The sequence below is a fragment of the Nuphar pumila genome, chromosome 15 (genome assembly GCF_984573655.1).
Source record: "Nuphar pumila chromosome 15, dmNupPumi1.hap1.1, whole genome shotgun sequence".
NCBI classification, from domain to species: Eukaryota; Viridiplantae; Streptophyta; class Magnoliopsida; order Nymphaeales; family Nymphaeaceae; genus Nuphar; species Nuphar pumila.
The window spans coordinates 49171950-49188362 of record NC_143263.1 but is presented as its reverse complement, the minus strand read 5'-3'; the positions used below and the strand labels follow the sequence as shown (position 1 = coordinate 49188362).

Sequence of the window (16413 nt, the reverse complement as noted above, 5' to 3'; positions counted from 1 at the left end):
GTATCTGGTGGAGCCCACTACGTACTGCTAGTGTTATCGACCCATTTGAAGTATGGAGGGACTTTATCATTCGAAATAAAATTGGGACTTATCGGTCATTCAGATCTGATCAGTGGGAACGTGAATCGAACTTAAAAGAAATTGTTTTATAAAAAGCTATAACCATATGCTATATATTATTACCACCAATAATATTACAAATCTTCCCCACAACTCCATTTAGAGAGGGGGTACGTACGAAATTGAAAATCTGCATAATGTTTATCCCAAACGATAACAGTAGACCAGTCCACAGCTCAAAAAATGACAAAAAAAAAAGAGAAATTCTAAGAGACACTTGCAACATCATGTAATCACCACATTTAAGGTACCATTGATATATCTTCACCAGGCAGTATACCTCCTGTTTAGTATGGAGCTGGCCAGTACCCTCCAAGATCCGCTCCTGGATCCATGGACTGGAACCGCATGTTACCGGCAGGGCTGAACTCTGGACCAAAGCAAGTGTCATTGGGAAGGGCAATGTTTGCCAGCATAGCTGAAGTGGGAACGTCCATCTTCACTGGCTGGTACTGGCCGTTGATCACTGGCACAGCCGGTAGTGCATCTGGTTGCAAGGTAGAGAGGTTGAGGTTCAGACCCGGTTGCTGGAAGCCTATTGGGAATGGTAGCTGTCCTTGGCCCATGATGAGGTTCATGTTGACTGAGCCCTTAAGGACCCTGCTGGTCAGGTCCACTAGGTCAGCATTGTTGACATAGCCTCTCCCCATGTTGACATGGAATGCATCAGCTGGCTGTAGAAGGCTTGAAAGTGCAGCTGCCGGGCCCACATCAAGGTTGAAGGGGTTGACTCGGACAGGGTTTTGGGGTAATTTCTTTCCCCCAGAGCTCTTTTGAAAGACACGGCAAACGACCCACTCGTCCTGTAAAACCATATATATTTTAACTATAATCATGGTGACCAAGTAAAATAACGGCAATACAACTGCATGCCAAAATAACGAAGTGAAATTCACCTGTGATAAGTCCCAATGTTGGCCTCACTAACTAAGGCATCGATCCGATAGCTTGATTAATTAGCTAAAGCCAATACAAGCTTAAGGTTTGCAATTGCAGTAATTAAGTTGAGAGTAAGTCCCATCTTTGTTCATTGTTCTAGCCAATGTTATTAGTATCGGTGTATAGTGTCGGTCGGTATCGGCAGAAAATTGATATGTTGCAAGCCTGAATTAACTATTTTTTTAATAAATATAAAATACACTAAAAATAATTTTTAAACATTATTTTAAACATGTAATATTTTTTTATTATTTTGGGGCTGATACAGAATGATTCACTTGAGTATTGGTGGTATCGGCCGATACAGCTGAATCTGTGGCCAAACGATTCAGGGCTGATACCGATACTGACAACATTGGTTCTAGCCTTACTGATGAGCCGATAGCTATGTCACAAAGACACGGGCAGAAATTAACCATGAGAGTTGAAGATGCAAGTTCGCAAACTTTTTTAGAAATAGAACACAATGACACGAAATCTCTTACTTTTTTAATTGATGAATAAATATATATATATTTTTATATTTCAATATCTAAAAAACATTTTCACTGAAATATAATTGAAAATGATTAGAAAACAATTTTAAAATTAATAAATGAGATCCGTAGATGCCATAGTGTGACTGGTCTTGTCCACTTATACATGGGACTCTAAATGGTGTGTTCCTATATATGAGATAGGCCAATAGCAAGATGTGTATCACCCTTGCCTCATTTGTGTTGTTGAGAGGGTGAGGTGGGTGAGTGGGTTTGACCAATGTCACAAATCTCAGTATTAGTAAAACTATAATATTTTTGCTTTTTTGCTTTTCTTGAGGAAATCTTGCCAAGTCCCAAGGGGTTTGGTGTAGTGAAGGGGGTCTTGGCCACTAGACAGGTGGTCTGGGTTCAATTTCATGAGTGTCAAGCCCCTTGCATTAATGAGGGGAGGGAAAGGGATAAGCCTTGCTCAGGCGAAGCCCGGTGACTGCCTGGGGCGCCACAGGTATATACCGTTGGGACAACAATCGTAGGTATAACAGGTTTAGTCAGTGCAACTAGGTCCTTGTTCCTTATGGTGGTTTCCCCGTTCTTCATGAAAAAAATACAAAAGATATGTCCGTAGAACTCTTAAGAAAACATATAAAAAATATGAAAAAAGTGTTCTTATCATATTAATATCGGTATTATATATTTTCGTTTGAAGAAAAACAAATTGTAAACAGGTTTTACCTTGGCAGACTTGAAGGTGGCCTTAGGATGGATTCTGTACTCATGCATGACCCAGTTGCTCTTCTCTCCCTTGGGAGCTCTGCCCTTGTAGAACACTAGGGTTTTCTTCATGCCTGCCAGTTCTGACGTGGTGGAATTGAAGATCTCTTTATCTTTGCCGGTGGTTTTCCAGTACCCGGCATCCGTCGCCCGGTTTGTCCGGAGTCCGGTCGGGTATTTCCTGTCACGGAGACTAAAGAAGTACCACTCTTTCTCTCCCATTTTTGCTTTTCCTGATAGTAAAGAGAAGAAGAACACGAGCATTAATTGATGAAGGCAATGCCAAAAATCTAGAAAATATGTGGGTAATGCTTCGTATCATAAATTATATCCATCAATATTTGTTTTTCTCAGGTAAACTACATAGAGAAGATTAGAATGGCCAATCTGCAAGGATTGTATCCGCAAAAGAGGTGAGAAGTAATGGGGGTGGTCGGTGTGTTAGTAGCAGTAGTAGTAGGCGCTTTTTTTTAAAGTAGCAGTAGTAACAACAGTAACACCACCACCACAAACCGAAACAACGATACCAACAATTTTTTTTCTCCAACAATAGCAATAGAACCAACACCAACACCAACACTACCAAGAAAGCATTAGATGCAAACAGCAATTTCATCTAGAGGTGGCGAGTTTGGAGATTGATAAAATATCATAAGATCACTGATCTATTGATCATAAATCGACTTTATTGTGCTTTCAAGTTGGGAGTAAAATGTATATATGATCAGTTCAAATGGGGGTAAACCCGATCTTGGTTGCTACAACATCGAACCACAATTTCAAAAGAATTGCTTGACAAGATAACCTAGTGGGTTATCTAGTCCTTTCTAACCTATTCTTGGCTCTTGTTCACAAGATTCATACAAGGCTCGGTTTTTTGTTAAAGTGACAAGTCTAGAGTCTAAAGCAAGTCTTTTCTGGAATTTTAGTTCGCACCCAACTACACAATCAAGTTACTGGAGTTATGAATAGCTAGGCATTTCAGTCGACATGGTTATGGATTTGAGTGCACCCATGACTAATCAAGTTAAGCCCACCGACTTCAAACCCATGACATAGAGCAGGAAGATTTTGTAGGCAATTTGTTCATTTCTTTGTTTTAGTTGTGGTAAAGAAGATGAAGAAGAAGAAGATGATTTTAGTGATGGAGGTGGTGAAGGTGAAGCAGCAGAAGAAGAAAAAGAAGAAGATGATAATGATGGTGATGATGGAGGTGCTGGTGAAGGAGAAGAAGAATGGGATGATGATGATGATGATAGAGATGCTGATGGTGGTGGTGAAAAAGAAGAAGATGATGAAGATGATGATGATGATGATGGTTATGAAGACGAACAAAAACATGATGATGATTTTCTTCATGTTTGTTTTTTTGAAAGAAGGTGATTTTCTTCATGTTGTCATGATCATGACTGTAATAGTTGCATTAATCAGTAAATCTGGTGAAATATGAACTGAGAGAACCATGTGTAACGTCTATATGCATGCAAAACCATGGCCAAGACCAACAAAAGAGGAGAAACTACAACGATTACAACAACTATGAACAAGTGGTGACCACATGGGACCATTATCCATGACTAGGAAAACAGGACTAAGATTTCTCACCTGGAAGATCCCATGGTTCACATTTGTTGAGGTCCACGTCTGAGATCGCGCGGCCAGTGAACGATGAGTCGGAGATCTTGCGGGTCAGGTAGTATGTTATCAGCTCTTCATCAGTTGGATGAAATCTGAACCCAGGAGGAAGGGTTTCCTCTTTAGCAACACCATCCATGTATCCTTATCCCCTTCTTTCTACCCTATGAACTTAGATGGTAGAATCAAATTCCACAGACAAGAGCCTATTAAGATGAACGCTGCCTAAATCTCAGTGTTAAAATGAGCAGTGATAAGATCTACTTAGGGAAAACCAGCCATGCTAGCTGATGAACAACTTTAAGCTGAAACCCTAATTTTGGAACATGATAACACAGCTTGGTTCAATATGAAGAGAAACCAAGAAAAGTAGGAAGAGGTTGATGGTCTGATCCCCCGATATAAAGCCTTATCTATCATCAGAAATTTTCTCACCACATGGGCAAAGAAATTAAGAACCCTAGAACTGATGTAAGAGGCCTGAGAATTGAAATTTAAGCTTTTGGTTTCTAAGAGTGTACGTGAAGCTCCTAACAACTCATCATCGTTATTAACAAAGCGGTCCCTTTGAAAATTGGAAATATGAAAGTATAGAGCTTCAATGATGGACATTATTACAACATCACCATTGTGAATGAATCATTTGAGCAACAAAAGTTGTTCAAGAAAATGACGAAATTGTTCAATCAAGAGTAAGCTCTCACGCCGAGCCATAATCCCCTATAGCCTATTATAATGACTAGAATGTGCTTTTTTAGCTATGCCAAAAGAAATCGGGATAGCATTTACGAGCAGGGATCCAGGGAGCGGCTATGTGCCATACCCCATCACATGACAGCATTTCATGTGGGGCTTGCACTCTGTAACTGTGGCGCTGTGATTGGTTATCTCACTTAGCCATGTCACTTAACCGCTCCTTTGATCTCAACTCAGCATTCACTGCCCTCGAACCCTTAGTTGGAATTCATATAGGAAGGTTGTTTCCACCAAATCTGATATCATGAATATGTTCATCATAGTCAAAATAATAGGAATGGACCCTTGAATCATAGTTTTTCACCGTAAAAATATATGTTCTTGAGGTTTGAAAATTTGGCATATTGTAGGGCGTTGATATTTCAACCCTTATAAAATATGACATATGTCAGAAAAAACATGATCCAAAGGCCAGTTTCTACTAAACTTAATATGTAGATCACATGAAAGGTTAGATGTGCATAAAAATTGAAAAAAAATAAAAATATTATAAATTTTTACTAGGGGTTTTTTGCCTTACGTACTCACTAGGATAGCAAACATTACTTCAGAGAAATACCCCCATCACCAACTACACATTGGAGGCCTTCCCTTGTAAAACTCTTGAAGTCTCCCATGCCCATCGATCGAGGAGTACACCCAACTTTGACATTGCACCAAGTGATGCCTTCTACAAGTTTCAACTAGAATCATGTGCTTTTGATCATATACCTTACAGGCATTTTAATCTTCAAGATTATTGGTGTTGTTGGATATGACATTACATCTAACACTTCAATCTGATCCCTAAACGTCTAATGATCTTTTCTAAGAAGCTAGTATATCCACGTAGACGCTTAAAAAATTACCATAGTTCAAATACATTCAAAAGATATTGTTCTGAAAACCATTAATAATGACATGAATGCATGGTGACTCCTAATTAATTGTAAATATATACATACAAACTTAGTTCGGTTAAAAGGACTAGATTTAATTAGCAGTATTTTTCATTGCCAACACAACCGGTATTAATGTCCAACTGAGTACAGATCAGGTGATTTGTCAAAATCGAAATCTTTTGCATGTGTCCTAAAATCTTTACCGTCCGGGGCCTTCATGGCCACCATTCGTTGCAAAATGAATGGTTGTGATTTTAGAACACAAAAAAATTGTGTTTTGACAAATCACCTGATATGCCCTCTATCGAACATCAAAATGTTTGTGGGAAAGGGGACATTTCAATACGATTATATGTAAATGCTTCAAGGGTAATTCTGTTATTTAGCAAGCTCAAAAACCAGTTTTGTCGTTTATCTTGTGTCTTATTGCTAAGTCTCAACTAAGCACTTTGGCTCAAGAGATCTAATGTGCAAGTAATTTTGGAAAAAAGAGGAGGATGTTATGGTAATTTAAGGGAGAAAGAATACAGAAACGTCATATCTCTTACTCATTCACGTAATCCACCTCCCCTCCAATATTCAGACCAAACCATTGCCAGCCAACACGCCATATGACCCGTTGTGGGGGCACAAACATCCCCCCACCCACACGGTTTACCAGGTGCTGGCCAATAGATGACTGCCACATCAGTCTGTAGCGTGTGGGGGCTCGGATGATGCCATCACCACCTTGGCGGGTAGGGAGCAGGGCGGTCACAAGAGGAGGGATGGGTTTCCCCTAATTGGCCAAACCACACACAATAGACTATTAATGGACCCTTCAAGGTCTTATTGACCATTCTTAGGTTTCTCTTTTGTTTGGTGATGATAAAGAGAGAGAGAGAGAGAGAGAGAGTCTTTCATAGAGATGGCAGTGGACTGGAGGAACACAAAGCTCCGCCCCGTTTGGACCAAGGATGGAGGACATGAAATGAGGATGGAGGCGGGGATGGAAGTTAAAATCAAAACCCGTGTGAGGATGGAGGCAAGGATGGACTTACGCTTTCTCCATCCCCGTCCTGATCCTCACCTTGACCCGCCCCATCCCGTCCCCAATCCTTCTTTAGGTATGACAATGGACCGAGGGAAAACGAGCCCCACCCCTCCCTTGCCCTGTTTGGACTGGGGATGACGATGATGGAGGTTAAAATCAAAACCCGGTGGGGATGGAGGCGGAGATGGAGGGCAGAATTTTGAGACGGGCGGGATGATGAGTTGTGGAGCCTGATTCACTGTTTTTGCCCCTGCAGGAAGGGGGGTCCGGGGGCTCCCCCTCGGCGCGGGTCCCGCTGCGCGGTCAGCGGAAGGGGGTCCAGGGGGGGCGCCCCTGGCGGGGGGTTATAGGGGGGCAGCAGCACCTCCCCAGAAGAAATTTTTCTGGGGCTTATGTTTGGGACCCGGTTTTCAGTGGATCCGACCCGATTTGGTTAGGGTTAGGGTTGTCGCCCTTGCCTTGTTTATATTCTCGCTTTTCTTTCCAAGCTTGTAACTGTCTGTTAAGAGTAATAATATTTCTCTCTGGGCGGCCGTGGTTTTTTACTCTCTCTCGGATTTGAGAAGAGGTTTTTCCACGTAAATCTGTGTTCTTCTTGTGTTTTGTTTTGATCGTTCTTGTTCTTTGTTTCCTTTTGATTGTCTCTTGCTCGTGGTTTTTCCTAACACGGGAGCCCGCCCCCTTTTCGGTCCACTGCCATCCCTAGTCTTCGACACCCCCCCCCCCCCTATTTTGTTTCTTATAGTTAGCTCTTGGATTTCCCTTTAATTTTACATTTAGCATGGTGTGGAATTTTGTAGGGCTATGGTACGACTACACACTTTATTGCTATTATTAGTGCTGTGACTATTATTTCTTAAGAAAGCTTGTGATTCAACCCTAGATTGCTTGGTAGAGACTGACAATATGAGCTGCATAACTCGATATGGATGTACCAACTTGACATTGGTTGAGTTTACATTAATTCATCATCAAATTTATTAGTTCCTTTTTTTTTAATTATTTTAATTTGGAAGCAGGGTGAACTGCATCATTACTCGAAATTGATCTCAATGGAGCATGAACCAGAAAAGAGTTGAGAATAAATTAGAATTATTTGTTGTCATTCAGTCGAGTGTAGACAGTTGGTCATTGGAAATTTAACAAACAACGCATTTCAAGAGAATTTAAGCATGTTCTTGTTGGTTTACTTTAAAAAAATGTGCATGTTATTGTTGGTCATTGTTGAGCAGGTTTCGTAAGCATTGCAGGTCAAGGTAGTTGTTGAAGGAACCATAGGTTTGTTTACTCAAAGTTTATATGTAGGGCTCAGCTCTTGGAGCGTTCAGTTCTGACACATTGGTGAGTTTTTATAAGGTTCAAAAATCATCTGTGAGGCTCTAAATACCGTTTTCTTTTTTGTCGAAAACACGTGATTCGATTGCCAATTCCTAGTAAACTGATCATGCCGAACACATCTATGGGGTCAGAATCCTAAAAAAAGTACCAAAAAAGCCGAACACACCTATTTAGCATATTTCATTTAGCATGTTTCTATCACTTTATATATATATATATATATATATATATATATATATATATATATATAGAGAGAGAGAGAGAGAGAGAGAGAGAGAGAGAGAGTAATGGGTCGGTGCTAAACCCATTTGGTGCTAAACCGTATGCTAAATAAGTTTTTTGGGCTTTTTTATTTTATTTTTAAATTCTGACCGTACAGATGTTATCTATGTCTTTGATATTATAGGATCAGCTCTTGAAGCGTTTGATTCCAATACATCGGTGAGTTTTTATAGAGTTCAAAAAATCAACGGTCCAAAATCTTTGTAAATATTTGAAGCTCCAAACATCATTTTTTTTCTTGGAAAACACATGATCCAGGTGTGGATTCTTAGTAAATCGACCATGCCCAACATATAAAAAGTACCGAAGAAGCTGAAAAAACCATTTAGCATGTGGTTTAACACCAAATGGGTTTAGCAGGGACCCATTACTCTCTCTCTCTCTCTCTCTCTCTCTCTCTCTCTCTCTCTCTCTATATATATATATATATATATATATATATATATATATATATATATATATATATATATATATATATATATATATATATATAATATGCTTAAATGAACGTGCCATAAAGTGAGCGTTCATTAAAGCAAAACATGAAATGTGGATCCTCTAGTGGGAGATGTCACTGAATAACAGGTTAACGATAACGACTGATATATAAAAAGATTGAAAGAGTATTCATGGAAGCAAGAGCAGGAAATGTGATTGTTCCTGCCAATTTGGTCCATGGTAACAAAATAACTAATGACGTATATATAGCTTAGGGTTTACTATGAGTCGGATAAATATATTTAATTTCCTCAGTCTCTTTCATTAACTCGGTCATGTGTGTGCATCAGTATTTTATGGGGTGCAAGCGTGAGATTTAGAAACTAATATGTGGACTCTCGATGACCCATTATGTACAATATTCACAACAAATCTTTATTATTTGTTCGGATATGGTAGAGTTAATTTCACAAGTATAAAATTGACGAGTGATTAAGAAGACTTAATAGTCTAGAACAACTAACCTAATCAAATCACATGATTTAGTTTTTGTTATTTTTCTTGTAATATACTCCTCCATGCATATTGATAATTTTATGGCAACAATCCTAGCATTCCTGTTTCCATAATAAAACAAATGTGTGCTTAAGACTCTAATAGTCCGTGCTATATATTTTGTTAATTTCATTGTAGAGGAAGCTATCGGAACTCGAACATATATGTCAACACACACACACACGTATGCACGGGTGTGTCTAGGGGTGTTAACGGGTCGGGTTTACCCAGACCCGACCCATACCAAACCCTATAGGATCCGGGGATGACGATAAATAAGAAGACCCGATTAAGACCCAGGACCGAACCTGAAGGTCCAATTAATACATGGATTCAGGTATAGTTTGTGAAATTTTATACCAGAACAGGGCCCGACCCAAGTTCCGATTAAGACCTGCAATTTTTCAATGTAAAAATGATAAAACAAATATTATTTTATCGGATATGACCCGGCTCTGGTTCATGTAATTCTTATCGAGCTCAGGTATGGTTTCTCTTTTGGTAGATCCGATTAGACCCGAGTCCAGACTCAATAGCATACCCAAAAATCGAGGCTCCGCTTGGGTCCGAACCAAGGTGAGCCAGGTAAGGCAAGGTGGGGCCCCATCAAGGGTTTTGCAAGGGTTCCTGGTCATCAAAACACACATGCACATGAAAAATTATTGTTGGCAAATATCATAGTTGAGAAGATAAATGATAAACCAGTCGCATGTGATTGCATAAACAAGTTGCAAACATACGTGTGCCGTGGACCTTGTTGCTTGTCGCCCATATGATTTTACAAGATTGTATTCACATGCGTTGTCCGAAATGTCGTTATTACATGATTTGTTTTTTATTGAAAGAAGGATAAAATCAATTAAGAAGAAGATATGCAGAAGAGGAGCAATAGAGAATGAAGAAGACAGAATACATCTCAATATGGAGGGGCGATGAGATATTGATCCCCATAGTGAGGAGAGAAAAAGGACAAACACCATTCAAACCCCTTGAACAACATGAGAGATTATTGAATTGTGCCAATCCTATGTGACTCAACCAAACTCAGTTCTTCATTCTTCCATTTCAGCTGAATGCTCAGCCTAAAAAACCATCTTGTATTTAAACAAACTATGATCGCACATGATTAATTACCCTTTAAAACTGTTCATTATGGCTTGAATGAGTTCCTATTAAATTAGGACTCACATTTAGAGACTGATAATGATCTAATGGATCAGGTCGAATCTAGATTCGGGTTGGGTCCATACCCATTTAGATCGGTACCAGTTTAAGAGATTAATTCTAATCCATTGAATCTAGATCCAGATCCAGTAAGATTCAAGTCTAGATTGGGTCCAGACCCACTTAGATCAGTGTCGGTCTAAGAGACGGGCTCCGATCTACTAGATCTTGATCTAAAATAGGTTGAATCTAGGTCAACATCAAGTCCAGACCCACTTAGATCGGTGCCAGTATAAGAGACTTTCTATGATCCATTGGATTTGGATTTGGGTTAGGTTTAATATGGGTATGGATCGAGTCCTGACCCACTTATATTGGTGGTAATCTTTAAGGCTGGCAAGATCCATTGGATCTGAATCTGAATCAGGTAAGTTCTAGATCCAGATCAGGTTCAGACCCACATAGATCAACGCTAGTCTATGAGACTAGCTTCGATCTATTGGATCTGGATCTAGATCGGTGCTAGTTTAAGAGACTAGTTCCAATCCCTTGGGTCTGAATCCGGTTTAGGTTGAATCTGGATTCGAATAAAGTTTAGATCCACTTAGATAGGCACTAGTCTAAAAGACTAGCTCCAATCCACTGGATATGGATATGGATATGGATCAGATCATAAACCCAAAATAGTTTGGATCTGTTTCAATACATTGAGGGAAAATTGCTTATATCTCAAGATTTACAAGTTCATTTAATATGTGGTTTGGTGCATTGGAAAGAACATCCTTGGCTATAATAGGTCTTTTCGATTTAAAGCCAAATTCAATCATTTGAAAGGTCAAAAATGCCCTCAAAGTAAGTCCTCTTGAATCCAAAACCTTGTTTTGGTTATAACTTTTCATTATGATAAAGTGATTTTTTGCTCGTTGGAAAGCTAGAAACCTCTACTTTTGTTTGAAAGAGGTTGAAGATATTGTTTTTTAGGCCAAAATTTGGTAAAACTGAATTACCCGAAAGCACCAAAAACCTTTTGGAAATATATTTAAAGCGTGCTTTATAAAATAGATCTTTTAAAAATGTATGAGTGTGCTTGGACACGGTTGGGAGAATAGTACACGCTTAAAGAATTCCTTCCTTCTTGAAATAATTGGTACTCTAGGCGAATAGAAATGTATTTCCAAAATTCATACCTCGACTCTCAGTGAAGACGAACAAGCGAATCCTGACTTCTAAGTCATGGCATGGCTATGTGTCGGAGATCAACACGAGAATTTGGTTCAGAAACCCAAGAAAATTGTGGGTGTCAACAGTTGCTTATTAAATCGGTTATTTATCATATCCAAATTATTGAGAGGGTGGTGTATGTTCATTCCTGATGATTCATTGAATTCCACGTCTGTGTTCTGGAGGGCGAATGAGTGCCACGTATTTATGCACATGGGGCTCGTATTCTCATGTATGATGACATAACTTTGCATCAGACTCTGGTGTTGTTGCAAAGACTTAATCACCCTTACTTGTTTTTCTTGCCCTAAAATGACGGTTTGAGGAAATGACAAAAATATCCTCCATTCAAAAGTTGTGAAACTACGGTTTGAGAAAAGGACAAAAAAGTCCTCCATCCAGAAAGTTTGATGTTAACTATTTAAGCTGTAGACATTCTCTATTCATTAAACTCTTGTGCCATCTGCTGTAACAGTAGCTCCCATTGTCAACGCAAGCTTTGCCTTTGTCTCCAGTCAAGGTTTCCTCCTTGTTTTGTATCGTGTTTTACAACACATTGTCGCCTTCTCGTGCCTGCGTTGTGTTACAAAACATTCTTGTGTCTTCTCTTCATTTTCGTTGTCGTTAGGCATTATGGAAGAAATCAATGATGCACAAACATTCCAACCAGTGCCATTAATGTGTCGTGAGTATCTTTCCATCTCGTCATGCTATGATTAAGAACGCATGTCGTCTTGTGTGCCATTAAGGCATTGTTTTGTTAGTGCAGGTAGATCTTGTTCTTACGATGGTTGGAAACCTATCGATATTTGTAAAATGCTGGGACCTGTTGACAAGAATGCTTGTTTGCAAATGCTAGGAAGGGCCTCCAACCCATCAGGTATCCTACATTTACTCATTATATGCTTTGTATCTCAAACCGTTGTATTAGTAACATACTACCGATTTGTAAGATATTGTTTTGTTAGTTAATATCGATTTGTTTGCTATTATGCCCAAATTCTTTCGTATAGATTTGTAATTTATTGTGCGATATATTTATCGAACTTTTAGATATTATGGTTTTGTATTGTCGATTTGTAAGTTATTATGCTTAACTGCCGTATCAATTTTTAATATATTATTCGATATGTATATCGATTTGTAAGATATTATATGTTTTGTAATATGTATTCATAAGATATTTGTACACAGACTTTGAAAACGTGTGTGTGCAGAAACACATCGTTACACGCATTCAAATCGTTGCTCTGTCAGCGAGTTGTATTGAACTCATTTCACAGCCTCCTGGATTTACTCACAGGCTTATCGTCAACACACCAGAAACACATTGTTACATGCATTCAAATCGCTGCTTTGTCAGCGATTTGTATTGAACTCGTTTCATAGCCTCCTGGATCTACTCACAGGCTTATCGTCAACACACATGTACGACATTTTGTGTCTTTTATTGGCATGGTAAGTGACAACTCTATGCTCAGTATAAGCAGATATCAAATCGTAGTTGCTTTTATACTGTCATTCTTTAAATCGATTGTTTGGTTTGCTAACCCTTATTGGTATTCGTTGTTATATGCATCTTGATTAAATCGTAGTAAACGTATGTGATTGCTAACGCAACATGATATATTGCTTACAAAACATTCACGTGTCTTCTCTTCTTTTGCGGTGTCGTTAGGCATTACGGAAAAAAGCAATGACGCACAAACATTAGGACCAGTGCCATTAAAGCATCGTGAGTAACTTTCCATCTCATCATGCTATCGATGAAGGACGCATGTCGTCTTGTGTGCCATTAAGGCATTGTTTTGTTACTACAGGTAGATCTTGTTCTTACGATGGTTGGAAACTTATCGATATGTGTAAGACGTTGGGACCTGTTGATAAGAATGCTTGTTTATAAATGCTAGGAAGGGCCTCCAACCCATCAGGTATTCTGCATTCACTCATTATATGCTTTGTATCTCAAACTGTTGTATTAGTAACATACTACCGATTTGTGAGATATTGTTTTGTTAGTTAATATCGATTTGTTTGCTATTTTGCTGGCAACTCAAACCGATATATTGCTTATAACATTGTTGAGCTTATCATCAAGTTGTAATGAAGATGATGTAGCTCAATCAATTGAAAGTTATGGAGAATTGACATCTATAGTAATGATGCAACTGAAGAATTGAACATTTGCACTAATGATGCACATGATAAGAAGGGTGCAGGCATTAGACCCACTCTTGACTTGAATGTTCCAGTAGAAGAAATGCAATTCAATAATGAGGTAGATTATCATGACAGTACACATAATAAAAGTGTAGGCGCTGCGAATGAACATGGAAGTACACTTGACTATGTTTCGGTAGAAGGAATGCAGTTTAATAATGAGGAAGTTGCATATAAATTTTACAATGATTATGCCCTAAAAGTTAGCTTGAGAAGGTTTTCTTGGTCAAAAAATCCACAGGGTGTCGTGGTGAGAAAGACATATGCTTGTTCCAAGCAAGGTTGGAAGAAATCAATGGGAAATCCAACGAGGAGCATGCCAGAATCAAGATGTAGATGTCAAGCTAGAATGGTTTTGAGAAGACATCTGAATGAGAAATTTCTAGTTCCTACTTTAATCAGTAATCATAATAATGATTTATCTACATTATTTATGACTCCTATGTTAAGGTCACATCGTAAAGTAACTGTAGCGCATGCTGCAATGGCTGAAATAGCCGATAGCGCCGGCATTTCACCAAGGAAGACATACAATTTGTTTGCCCACTGTGAACACCCCAAATTTTTCAAAATCTTTTAAATATTCCCTTTTTGCCCTTGATATCATTTTCTGAGAAATTAAGCCACTTTTGAATATAAATTCTAGTTTATTTCTCAACTTTTACTGAAATTAAATTTATTTTATATGTTTAAATTGATTTCGGATCTGGATCCATTGTCCAGATCCAAATCTGAGTCTCATTGTTCAAATTCTAAATTAAAATTATAGAAAATACCAAAAAAATAGTTTTTAAATAGCTCGAACAGTCCATCCGACATCTGTTTGGATCCATCATATTGTATTTCTCGATTCGAGTGTCAAAACTCAAACATTTCCTCAATACTTGGGTCCAAACCCATTCTTCTGATGAAATTTCTCCAAAATAACCCTGATTTTCAGAAAAACCTTTCTGCTATGAATACTTTGAAATTTTGTAAAATTAGTATTAATTTTCTTAGTTTTTAGAGTTTTGTTTTCAAAAATACAAAAATATGTTTAAAATTTTAAGAAAAAGAACAAAAAAATAAGAAAATCAAAGAAAAATCCAAAAATTTCAGAAAATATGCAGTTAATCTCTTTTGAAAATTATTTAGAAACCTTGTTTTTAAGAACCCTCTCTCTTAAAGCCATCTTTCCAAAAAATTCTTAACAAAGAACCCCTTTTCAAAAATTTTAAAAGATTTTTTGGACCTCCCTTGTAAAAAAATGTAACGGCCTCCTGTTATAAAACAGGAGGCGCAGAGGGTCTTCGGCATCCGTCTCCTACTTCACCCCTCCCCAAGCTCACGCATCGATCCCTCTCCTCCTTCTCTCTTTTCCCCTTTTCTTCCTCTTCTTCTCCTTCTTTTCCTTTCTTCCTCTGATTTTTTTTTCCAATCGGCTGAAGAAGATTAAATCTACAGTAGAGAATTACAGCAAGCACTTCTCCCCTCTTGACTAATATACGGTGAGTATCATCCTCTTCTCCCTTTGTCTTTTCCATTTTTCTGTTCTTCTTTCTTTCCATTTTTTTTTTTATATATAGCATCGACTTCATGTCCTTACTTCATCAATGCATAATATGCAATGTCGATCTGCCTAATGGCAGTATCGATCTGCATTTTTGCAACAAAGTGTTAATCCCATTTTCTCTAGTTATCGTTTTATTACTTTTCTTTTTCTTCTATAATTCGTTGTTTCATTGTCGATTGTTTTTTTTTTTGTAAAGCTTCCTTCCTGGTATCTATAGCTTAGCATTTTTTTCATTATGCCGTATTCTTTTATTATGATTACTTCTTTCTATTTCATTTGTGTTCCTTTTTAAACATGATCGTCTGAATCATGTAGGATCGCTGTGATCAACATTCTTTGTATTAGATTCATACGATTTTGTGTCCCTTCTTTGTTATATATACCCAGTTTGTGATTGTAGTATCATCTTCATCCTTGCAATTACTATTCTGCATCCCTACATTTGATTCCTGTAATCAACTAAAATGGAAAAGTATTAAACCATTCCTGCATATTATACATTTTCTTAGATCTTTGCAATTTATCTCCTGTCTTAATCAGTTTTCCTATTTTGATTTGTTTATTTTGATATACTTCACCCAATAAAAATGACATCAAGTTAGGTCCAGAATCATTAGGAATGAGCACCAATATCTCAATTGTAGTGCTGTGTTTCAGCATCAATCCAGTAGAGTCCCTGCCCTGCATCTGCGTAATGGCATTCGTCTGCATCATCGACCCCTCATCTAGCATCCAATAGGTAGTAGCATGATCCAGCATTTGCTGGGATCTAACTCAGGGTAAAAACCCTCATCTGCTCTGCATGTTGATCTCACCGTGAGTTCATCTACTGAAACTGCCGTGAGAGGATCCTTTTGCTTGCAGTGAAAATGAATTCTGGGATGATTTATTTTCCCTCCAAACCACGGTCCAACAAGTTGGATTTGCCAGGCACCAAGCAGGAATCAATTTACTGTGCACCTGAGCAGCAGAAATCAATTTGTTGCTTTGAATTGCGCAAATCTTTTGTGTAATCATCAATGGGGTTTA

The 16413-nt window shown here is 38.3% G+C and overlaps 1 pseudogene; it reads right to left on the bottom strand.

Annotated features, from left to right (window-relative positions):
- Positions 1-407: 407 nt before the first annotated feature.
- On the bottom strand, positions 408-4083 carry LOC149815376 (NAC domain-containing protein 100 pseudogene; annotated as a pseudogene).
- Between the last annotated feature and the right edge of the window lie 12330 nt (positions 4084-16413).